Raw genomic sequence first — 12,493 nt, forward strand, 5'->3', positions numbered from 1 at the left:
CATTATTCCGTTAAAATATTCAAACTGCGTGGACTAATTGAGGCTGTGCGCATTCGGAAGTAATCCGAGCCTTGCGTCAGTGTTCTCTCGGTCGCTTGACATGGAAAAGAGCTAAGTTACTTCTGTCTTGTATTACGGGCGTGCTACGGTTGATGTAGCCCGGGTTTTATTGTTGGAATGGGTTCCTCTTGCTTTTTTTCCCTTTAACTTTGTCCTCCCTTACTTTTTACGCTATCCTTCATGTTGCCTTGTTCTTGCAATAAAGCTTCAGTTGATAGTCTGCGCCTGTTTCTGCTTTCTATTATTTGTTGTTTCTGCTAGTTTTTGCGCAGTAACATGATAGATCTTTACCAACTCGCCCAATTTGCCATTCTTTTGCATGGTTTATTTAGTAGCCTAGACAAGGTTTCATTACTAACAACCTATACTTAATGCCATAACATCTAGTAGGATTTAAAAAAAAATAGTTCGAAAAACACGAGCTGAGGCTATCAAATAAAAGCTGTTGACTGGAAGCACTCAAAAAAATTTCGCTGCACTATCTGTGGTGAGTATGGACACTGATACGTTTTGCACAGTTATTTCATCATGGTGATATAGAGGACGGCTTCTGTGAACGTGCACTGCGGCAAACCAGGAAACAATGAGAGACAGGAAAGGGCCGAGTGCTGCGCATACGCGTCAGCAGTTCTGCAACAAGAAGTTTCAAACAGGACGAAGTCCCGAAGCCCGTGATGTACATTGCGGTCTGACGCCTGTTATGAAGTGGAGGCTTGATCCACACACTCTGCTAATTAGTTAGAAAACCTGCGAACTGCCTGTGAGAAAACAAGAAAACAAGCATGCACGCAGAGCCCAATGAAGCGAGTCAGTAAGGAAAAATGAGAGGACCCTACAAAACTTAGCCTTTAGGAGTTAAGATAGGTGTAATCTGAAGAGAGAAGAGAACAACCCGGTGTCAAAAATATCATAATTGAAATCAAGAAAAACAAATGGACATGGGCTGGACACACACGTAAGCAGAATAACCACAGGTCATTAAGGGTAACTGACTGTATTGCCATAGAAGGCAAACGAACAAAGGGGAGACAGAAAGTTAGGGGCCGATGATATTAAAAAGTGCGCGGATTTAACGTGGCAACGGCAAGCACAAGACCGGGTTGATTGGCAGATCATGAGAGAGGATTTTTTCCTGCATTGCGCGTAGTTACACTGGTGATGATGATGATGATGATGATGATGACGATTATGATACGTAGGTGTGGCTTTCGAAAGATCTGCAAGGCGAAGGTACAGCCTAACATTGCAGCTTAACTGTCAGCATGTGACAGTAGCTGAGGGGTCAGGTGTTCGTTTCTAATACCGGGAGGTCAGTGGTTCGAATCTCGCTGTCGGCCTATTACTAAAGAAGTTTTATGTTTTGAAGATCTGTCGCGACCACCTGGTGGTGAATTTAAAAAAATGAAAACCCAAGTGAGTCGCCAAGTTGTCACCATGTGAAGCGTGACAAAACTCGAGAAAAATAATATTTTAAGGACTCCTACGAGATAAAAGTTCAAATGTCCATGACAGCTCAATTTGAACCACCCATGTCCCGGTCATCAAACGAAGACGTAGCTTCTCAGCCAATGTCACATACTGGCAATGAAGCTACAGTGTTACTCTGAGATTTCGACTTTTAGTTCTTCTGGATCTGATAACCACGAATGACTGTCAATAAAAATGAAAAGAAACGCCACATAAATGGGTAAATCAATGCGTTTTATTGAAGGTCATATTGCCAAAGAGACTGTTTACAATATCTGACATAATGAAGAATCAGCGTCCTCAGTCTTGTCCGCACTCTTGCTTGGGGCCGCACGAATCATGCCTCTTGTTCACAGGCACGAGTCAGTGTGAGTTGGAGCGGCGAAGAAGAAGAAGGTGCGTTGGCAGATATGGTCAAACTAGTAGAGAGGGTCCTACATAGCCGAGTAAGTATCTGGATGGCAGACAATTTAGTAATAAAACCGAACCAAATCGGCTTTCGTAGTGATTTCTCAATTTGGTGTGCCCATGCTGATTTAGAGAGCCGAATACAGCTCGCGCGTAAAAGAAGGCAATACGCTGCTTTAGTAACGCTTGACATAGCCAAGGCTTATGACAGTGTGGAGCACTTCATATTGTTAAATACGCTAGAGAGATTGAACTTCCCACAATATTTTATTGAGTGGGTGGCAGAATTCTTAAAATCAAGAGAATTCTACTGCGTCAAGGATGGATGTTCCTCGTCTAGATTTAAACAAACGCGCGGAGTTCCCCAAGGAGCTGTCTTATCTCCAATATTATTTAATGCTTTAATGAGCACAATTCCAACAGATCAAGAAGTTACTGTCTACATTTATGCTGATGGCATTGCATTCTTTGCTGCTGACTGTGGTATTTACTCATTACAACTTAAATTACAAAGATATATTAACATTGTTAAGGCGTTTAATAGCCGGTCCACAGCGAGCAAGCACAATGGCGACAGTAACGGCCAAGCACGGGCTCTCAGTGCGAGCGGCGTCCTTGTTGGGTAGCCCCACTAGAAGGTACTCAAGAGTTCGACCCATTTCATAGTTCGGAGGCTTCGCTACAATTACCCCGGGGTCGAAGAGGGAGCCGCCTGGCGACCTAACAGCTTGTTATTATGAGCGGGTCATAATAAGCCTTCAGGCGCTCCACGTTGACGATGTCTCGCCCACGGTGGCGCATGTCCGAAGATTGTTCAACGGGTTCGATCAGATAGTTGACGGGTGAGGTGCACTCGATGACACGGTAGGGGCCTTCGTATTTGGGACGTAGTTTGGAAGAGAGGCCAGCGGCAGAGGTCGGGATCGAGAGCCATACAAGCGCACCAGGAAGGAACGTGGGCTCAGAAGTGGTGCTGGCATCACGGATATTCTTCTGCCGCTCTTGCTCTTGTACGTGTCGTAAAAGTCTTGGCAAGCTCGCGACACTCTTCAGCAAGCCTGGCTGTCTCGGAAATAGGTGTACAATCAGATGGATCCGGCGTGTACGGGAGTATTGTGTCCATGGTGTGCGACGGGTGCCTTCCGTACAGCAAGTAGAAAGGTGAAAAACCAGTCGTGCTCTGAGGGGCGGTGTTGTAGGCGTAGGTGACGAAGGGCAGTATATTATCCCAATTAGTGTGGTTGGCAGCGACGTACATAGAAAGCATGTCGCCGAGGGTGCGGTTAAAGCGTTCGGTGAGGCCATTCGTCTGTGGGTGGTAAGCAGTAGTTTTGCGGTGGACAGAATGGCACTCCGTCAGAATGGCTTCGACGACTTCCGACAAGAAGACACGGCCTCGATCGCTGAGAAGCTCTTGGGGTGGTCCGTGGCGCAGTATAAATCGATGCAGCAGGAAGGACGCAACATCGCGCGCAGCAGCCGCAGGGAGAGCGGCGGTTTCGGCGTTTCGCGTTAAATGGTCAACGGCAACGATGGCCCAGCGGTTACCAGCCGACGTCAGAGGAAGTGGTCCATACAAATCGATACCTACGCGCCCAAAGGGATGGTCAGGGCAAGGTAACGGTTGTAGACTGGCGTGCGACATGTGAGCTGACGGTTTACGGCGTTGGCAAGTGAGGCAAGAGCGAACGAACTGCTGCACATAGCGGTACATCCCGCGCCAGAAGTAGCGTTGTCGAATGCGATGGTAGGTTTTGAATACCCCAGAGTGCGCGCATTGCGGATCAGAATGGAAGGATTCACATATCTCTGACCGCAGACTGCGGGGTATCACGAGTAACCACTGCCGGCCGTCGGCGTCGTAATTGCGTCGGTGTAGAAGGCCGTCACGAATGGCGAAATGGCGAGCTTGACGACGCAATGCACGCGTGGATGGCGTTGCGGATGGATCAGAGAGCAAGTCGATCAGCGGGCCGATCCAATTATCCTTTCGCTGTTCGGTAGCGATTATGTCAACGTCAATGGCAGAAACAGCAGCCGAGGATACTGAGCAGAGCACATCACCTTCAGGCAGAGGGGAGCGCGAGAGGGCGTCGGCATCAGCATGCTGGCGTCCATTGCGGTACAGCACGCGGATGTCGTAGTCTTGTAAACGAAGAGCCCAACGGGCGAGACGGCCTGAGGGATCCTTCAATGATGAAAGCCAGCATAGTGCATGATGGTCGGTGATGACATCGAATGGGTGACCATACAAATACGGTCGAAACTTTGTAAGAGCCCAGACGATCGCCAGGCACTCTTTCTCCGTGACGGTGTAGTTTGTCTCAGCTCTCGTGAGCGTACGGCTTGCATATGCTACGACATATTCAGGGAATCCGGGTTTGCGCTGCGCCAGGACAGCGCCGAGGCCTACACCGCTGGCGTCTGTGTGCACCTCCGTCGGGGCCGTAGGGTCGTAGTGGCGTAGAATGGGAGGAGATGTCAACACATGGCGGAGCTTCGCGAACGCGTCGTCGCACTCAGACGACCACGAATTGAGGGACCCGTTACTTCCAAGGAGCTTCGTCAGCGGTGATATGATCGTGGCAAAGTTTCGTATGAAGCGTCGGAAGTACGAGCACAGGCCCACGAAACTACGCAGTTCTTTGACGGACGCAGGTTTGGGGAATTCGGCCACGGCCCGAAGCTTGGTTGGGTCAGGAAGAATGCCATCCTTGGACACGACGTACCCAAGAATGGTGAGTTGCCGTGCTGCAAAGCGGCACTTCTTCAGATTTAGTTGCAAGCCGGCATTGCTGACACGTGCAAAAACTTCTTTCAGACGTTGGAGGTGCGTAGAGAAATCTGGAGCGAACACAACAACGTCATCGAGGTAACACAAGCACGTGTGCCATTTCAAGTTGCGCAGAACGGTGTCCATCATGCGCTCAAAGGTCGCAGGTGCATTACATAGACCAAACGGCATGACGTTGAATTCGTACAAGCCGTCGGGTGTGATGAACGCAGTCTTCGGTCGAGCGTCATCAGCCATGGGTACTTGCCAGTACCCCGAGCGCAGATCGAGAGAAGAAAAAAATTCGGCTCCGTGAAGGCTGTCAATTGCGTCATCGATGCGCGGCAGTGGGTAAACATCCTTGCGAGTGATCTTATTGAGCCGTCTGTAGTCTACACAGAACCGCGCAGAACCATCTTTCTTCGCAACAAGAACAACAGGAGACGCCCATGGACTGTCCGAGGGCCGAATAACGTCGCGTCTGAGCATATCATCAACCTGCTCGTTAATTTCCCGACGTTCAGCAGGCGACACGCGGTAGGGACGTTGCCGTAATGGTGGATGGGCACCAGTGTCGATACGATGCGTAACAGCGGACGCACGACCGAGAGAACTTCGCCCGACATCGAAAGAAGAACGATATTCTCGCAACAGGTTCAGAAGCTGGGAACGCTGTACCGACGTGAGGTTGTCATCAATGCAAGGGCCAAATACATCAGGAGATGACGAATCAGAAGTGGAAACAGCACTGATGGTACGCAAATTGGGACAACGCGAGTCATCAGGTACGTCCAGGACTTGTGCGTTATCCACTGGTTCCACTCTGCCGAGACATTCCCCTCGAACCAAGGTAACAGTGTACGGGGATGGGTTGGTCACGAAAATAGAGGCGTTGCCCTGGGTGATTTGCACGGTCGCGAAAGGTACTAGCAACCCTTTCCTTCGGCAAGCACGGTCGGATGGCGAAACGAGTGCAATTGTGTCGGAGAGTCCAGCGCAGTAGACAGATACACCCATCGTGGAGCTTGGAGGCACTATGGTATCGTCTTTCACGAGAATCTTGCTCACTTTCGAAGAACTGTCTTCCGGCGTCAAATGCGAGAAGGGGGAGAGTTCAATTTCGGCGGCGGCACAATGGATGACGGCGTCGTTGCGGGAGAGAAAATCCCACCCCAGGATGACGTCATGAGAGCATGCGGGAATGATGATGAATTGGGCGACATACAGAACGTCCTGAAGGACAACGCGAGCTGTGCACCCTGCTGTAGGATGGATACGATGCAAACCGGCGGTACGAAGGGACAATCCAGAAATTGGCGTCGTCACTTTACGAAGCAAGAGGCAAAATCTTTCGTCCATAACGGATACTGCAGCTCCTGTGTCAATAAGAGCAGATGCGTGAACACCGTCCACAAGCACGTCAATGACATTAGATGGGCGGCTCTGAGGGCTTTCACAATGCGATAGCATCGCAGTCCTTGCCTCGGGGACTGCGACGACTAGTTTTCCCGCTCGTGAGCAGCTGAACTTGGCCGCATGGGGGACGGGGAACGACGTCGTGGAGACGGTGACCTACGAGAAGATGAAGCTAGGCGAGTTGGCGGTGGCATAGACGGCGTTTCCTCGTGATAGGTACGCCTAATCTGGCCAGCAACAGGCGACGAGATATGGGGCGTCTGTACGCGAGTGCAATAACGTGCTACGTGGCCGGCGTAACCGCAGGCAAAGCAAATGGGCCGGTTGTCGGATGTGCGCCATCGGTTCGCCGGGGTAGGTCTTGTCCATGACGCAAGAGCCGATGGACGAAACGGTGGCTGGAAAGGCTGCAGGGGGTGCTGGAGCTGAGTCTGAGAGGTCACGTCAACATACGTAGCCGGCATACCCGCTGCAAAGGATGGAGGTCGTGCGGCAGCTTCGGCGTAAGTCAGTGGGGCGGGCGCTTGAACGATTGGAGGCGGCCTGGCGACCATTTGGGCGTAACTTGGGGGTACAGGAGCCGGAAGCTGTTGTGGGTGGTACGCAGGCATAACCTCCGCTATTTCCTGCTCAATCGCTCGGCGGATGGGGGGGGAAATGGTAGTGGCCGATTGTTGAGCAGCCGGTTGGTGGGCGAAGGGCAGGAGAGAGAACTGCCGTGCGATTTCCTCACGTATGAAGGACTTGAGGTCTGCCAGCAGTGCCACCTGGTCACAGCTCGCCTCCAAGCCTGCAAGCCCTGCATCTCGTGGTGTGGAGCGACGGGTCATCGAACGCTGCCGGCGGAGCTCCTCGTAGCTCTGGCACAGCGTGATGACCTCAGCTACTGTGCCTGGGTTTTTGGCCAGCAGCATCGTGAAGGCATCATCGGCAATGCCCTTCATGACGTTCCGGATCTTGTCTGATTCGGACATGCTGTCGTTGCATTTCTTGCATAGGTCCAAGACGTCTTCAATGTAGCTGGTGAATTATTCACCGGCCTGCTGAGCGCGTTCGCGTAAGCGCTGCTCAGCTTGCAGCTTACGAACGGCAGGGCGGCCAAAAACGTTGGTGATAGCGGTCTTAAAATCGGACCAGGTTGCGAAATCAGACGCGTGGTTGTTATACCACATGCCGGCCACACCCGCGAGGTAGAAAACCAGGTTGCCGAGTTTACCTGCCTCGTCCCAATGATTGGGGACGCTGACGCGTTCGTACATGACGAGCCAGTCCTCGACGTCGGTGCCATCCGCGCCGGTGAAGACAGGTGGGTCGCGGATGCGGGGGACACCGGAACATGGCGTCGGCGCAGGAGGAAGCGTTTGCTGGGCGGCGTCTTGTTGCATGGTTGAAGGCACGGTACGGGATCTAAGCTCCAAGGGCATCGAATGTGAACCGAAGATGTTTGAAGGGCACAGCACTCTCCACCAAAATGTTAAGGCGTTTAATAGCCGGTCCACAGCGAGCAAGCACAATGGCGACAGTAACGGCCAAGCACGGGCTCTCAGTGCGAGCGGCGTCCTTGTTGGGTAGCCCCACTAGAAGGTACTCAAGAGTTCGACCCATTTCATAGTTCGGAGGCTTCGCTACAACATGTTATAAATTTGGTTGCAGTCGATTTCGTTATCGTTAAATGTCAACAAAAGCGCGCTCATGGCGTTTCCGCTTGCAGAACCAATTTCAATTTCAATTCTATATAAACAGGAACCCATCCAGCAAGTAGACTCTATAAAATATTTGGGAATCATTTATAATGACAAACTTAACTGGAGTCCACACATAGAGTATATAACTACCAAAGCACAGCGGGCTTCAGGCTTACTACACAAGCTAAGTAACCGGAAATATGGGTTACGGAGGCACACCTTGATAACGTTGTACAAGATGTACATGCGCCCCATAATGGAATTCGGCTGCATATTATTCTCGGGTGGCCCTGCTTATAAAACGAAACCTCTAGTTGTCTTGGAGCGAGAAGCACTGCGAATGTGTCTGGGACTCCCTAGATTTGTGGCTATCAACGTACTGTACCAGGAAGCACGCCTGCCTACACTACTTTGTCGATTTCGAATTTTGACCGTACAAGCATTTTTAAAATTTTATACCTTACCGGCAAGAAGATCTCAATATGCTTTTATCGCAAACCCAGACGCCTTCTTTCTTGCTCATTGGCCACGGTTTCACACACCTCAGATAATGTTTGTACAAAAAAATCTACAAAGTATAAATGTGAACATTAAAAATGTAATTGAGACTAATGACTCGAATTGTCATGTTGTTATTGAGTATGATGATATATTCCCCCAAAACGCCAAATTACAATCCCTCAAATTTTTAAATAACATATTATTAGATTACTTGGAGCATGTAGAAACTAAAAATATAATAGCCACAGATGCTTCCGTAAATAATCAAAAGGCAGGTGTAGGCATTGCCTCTGATTTGCTTGACTGGTCCTTTTCAGTGAGACTGCCTGATTTTACTCCAGTTTTTGAAGCGGAGCTCTTGGCGATTATTTTAGCTCTTCGAAAACTTCCATTAAATCAAAACAACGAAGTAATAATGACGGATTCTCTTTCAGTTTGTGCAGGTCTGACAGCTTCAGAGAGTGTTGAAGATTGGGCGAGTTGGTTCGTCGTACTTGAACTTGTATAGCGCATTACGGGGAAGAAGAAACGGCCGAGCAGACCGACACAAGAAGACAGAGCGCTATGTCTGTAGCGCTCTGTCTTCTTGTGTCGGTCTGCTCGGCCGTTTCTTCTTCCCCGTAATGCGCTATACAAGTTCAAGCTTCAGAGAACTCTCGAATTCTAAGCACATTCAAAACATTAGCACCCCCGCAGTTGAGACTCCTGAGATTACTATGGGTTCCGAGACACTGTGGATTAAGATTAAATGAATTGGCCGATTCCTTAGCACGAGCCGCACTTGATGGGCCAGTTTTGTCCATACTGCCAGATGTTGAATATATCACGGCTATAAGATATCGTAAATCAGCAATCTCCACTGATACGATAGAAAAAGTAACTACATGGACAGACTATAACCACCTCATGTTTCCATGGCAACACCACTGGAGTCAGTACAGAAAGCTCGAAGTCTGAATTACTAAATTTCGATGTCGTGTCCCCCCCCCCCCCCTAAACCTGTATCTACACAAAGCTGGTCAGACAACATCACCCCTCTGCGCATTCTGCGGCGAAATGGTATCACTAGATCATTATTTTTTGTATTGTCGCCGCTACGAGATACTTAGAAAAAGGTTACTAGTTATGCCATTTCGGAAAATAGGCCTTAGATTGACGGCGGAAACGGCGCTAAGCTTTGGCGCCTCAGCTTTGGGACATTGCCACAGGGATGCTTTCAATGCCATTTGCGATTATATTCAAGCAACCAAGCGTATACCTTCGTGATCTTCAATCAAACAAAAATTATTTATTACTCCCCAGGGCAGAGTGAAGTAAACGCAGCTGAGTGGTAATCATAACACCTCAAATCTCAAAATTGCTCAACTTGATTTTTTTTTCGTTTGCTCTTTTTATGTTGTTTTTATATTTACATTAGTCTTATTATAATTCCAATTCCTTACACATAGTTAAAATGATCACAGAAAAAACTGCACTACACTTTCTTGGCCAATCCCCCTGAGTGGGTATGAGCCAACCTCCCAGGGAAACAAAACAAAACAAAACAGATAAACAGTATGAGCCAAGATTTCCTAGGAAACAAGACAAGACAGTTTTTGTTTTGGAACGCTCTAGCGGACTCTTCCATCTTTTCGCACATAGTTTTCAGGGCACAAGTTCACCCATAATAAACTAGTTTTTGACTTTTCCCCTCTTGCACCCGTTACATTCTGGTGGACGGTGCTGGGTATGATTGGAAGCCCCCTTGGCGCAAGAGAGCGAAGCCCCGATCCTCAACGATTGGAACCTGGCGAACTGGCTCCGGTACACCAGCGTTCAAGCCGCCGCCTCCGAGGAGAAACGCCTGAATTCGCACTCCTCCCCAGTGCTCCAGCAACACAAGCAGCGTCCACAGACAACGGAACGATGGCTTACCAGGTGACATCATTGGAACTTATTCTGTCCCCACCATGCTTGCCTGAGCCCTTCCACGGCGACACGTTCGAGGATGTGGAGGATTGGTTAGAACACCTCGAGCGGGTTGCGAAAACCAACGGCTGGGATGAAGCATGGAAACTGCGTCGCGTGTACTTCGCATTGGAGGATGCAGCGAGGACGTGGTATGAAAACCACGAAGCGTTCATACCGGCATGGGAAGAATTCCGACGACAAATAGGAGCTACATATGCCAGCACTGATCGTCGGCAGAAGGCAGAGAACGCTCTACAGTCCAGAAACCAGCGCACGAACGTAAGCGTTGGCATGTATATTGAGGACAAGCCCCGCCTTTTTAAACATGCTGACCCGAACATGAACGAAGAGAAAAAGCTGCGTCACTTGATGCGAGGTGTCAAACAGGAGTTATTTGCTGGTTTGGTACGCAACCCACCTCGTACAGCTGCTGAATTCCGCAACGAAGCCACCCCCATTGAGCGGGCATTGCAGCAGCGCTCCCGTCACTACAATCATGACACGAGTAGTGTTCCTGTGAATGTCATCTCAGCAAACCTGGGAAGCAGCAGCGAAGCATTGAGGAAAATGGTGCGATCCATTGTGAAGAAAGAGCTCCAGAAGCTGCTGCCCCGACAAGTCGCAACGCCAGTTTCGTCTCTGACTACCATGATCAGAGATGAAGTTCGCCACGCCATTCTTCAAGCCGAACCCGAGGCGCAACCTGTTCGACTTGAACAGCAATTGCAGGAACGCCCCGTACCGACTTACGCCGATGCCGTACGCCAGCCTGCCGTGCACACTGCTTCGTTTGCAGCTCCCAGTGGCTACCGACCTGCTTCGCGTGGCTCAAACTATCCAGCTAATTCGAGGCCACGAAAAAGCGACGCGTGGCGCACACCCGACAGGGCGCCTCTCTGTTTTCACTGCGGCGAAGCTGCACACCTGCACAGAATGTGCCCATATCGACGAGTTGGTCTCCGTGGGTTTTCTCCGAACGCGCCATGCCGCTGAAATGGCGAAAGACCCGTTGAAATTGAATAAAACTTGTCTGGCCATCTGTTTCCAACTGCCGGTTTCCAGCATCAGCCTAGACCACCAGCGCCTGTTCGCTATCGATCGCCAAGCCCTCGATGATTTAGTTCACCTTCTCCACCTTCAACCTCAACACACCGTCGTTCAAGCAGTCCCCATCAGGAAAACTGAAGCCAGCGACCTATGGAGGCAATGCCGCTGGTGTCCGGCCAACTGAAGATCCTCCGTCAAGGTCCCAGTGCAGCAACGACGAGCGGAACACTACAACTAAGTTAGGTAAAGACAAAATTTCTTCAGACTTACGCGTTACCGTAGACGGGTGTGAATTTACCGTTTTAGTTGACACAGGTGCTGTTTATTCGGTTGTCAGTTACGCTGCCGCAGAGGATTTAAAGAAAGTCCTGAAACTCTGAGTGGACCCCAGATACGCACGGCTGGGGGTCATCTCATCACACTTGTGGGAAGATGTACCGCACGAATCGGAATTCAAGGCGCTACTTACGTTGCTGACTTTGTCGTACTTCCGGAATGCTCTAGAGATTTAATATTCGGAATGAATTTTCTGCTAGCAAACGGAGCTGTAATCGACTTGCAGAATTCTAGTGTCTCTTTTTTCGACCAAACTGGCCATAGGCACAGTCCTGCCGCGGTGGTCTAGTGGCTAAGGTACTCGGCTGCTGACCCGCAGGTCGCGGGATCAAATCCCGGCTGCGGCGGCTGCATTTCCGATGGAGGCGGAAATGTTGCAGGCCCATGTACTCAGATTTGGGTGCACGTTAAAGAACCCCAGGTGGTCAAAATTTCCGGAGCCCTCCACTACGGCGTCTCTCATAATCAAATAGTGGTTTTGGGACGTTAAACCCCACAAATCAATCAATAAATCATAGGCACAAATGAGCCAGAATACACTGCATTACGTGTTATTGATTGTGATGTTACAGGCCGCCACGATGCAGCGTAATAGTCGGTGTAAGAAATGAACATTCGTTGATTCTGAAGGTATAGCGGATGCAAACATCAAACTACTTCTCAAGAAAGGCATTTGTGTAGCTCGAGGCATTATTTAATTACGTGGTGGATGTGCTGATGTATTGCTCACGAACTTCGGAAACGAAATTCAGCACGTTGCAAAGGACACTGCTATCGCCTTTCTGCACGGTTTTCAAACAGTGACGGACTTATGTGGTCTGGTGTCAGGGCCACCTACTTCGGAACCTGC

This window comes from Rhipicephalus microplus, chromosome 6 (assembly GCF_043290135.1).
Source record: "Rhipicephalus microplus isolate Deutch F79 chromosome 6, USDA_Rmic, whole genome shotgun sequence".
In the NCBI taxonomy this organism is placed as follows: domain Eukaryota; kingdom Metazoa; phylum Arthropoda; class Arachnida; order Ixodida; family Ixodidae; genus Rhipicephalus; species Rhipicephalus microplus.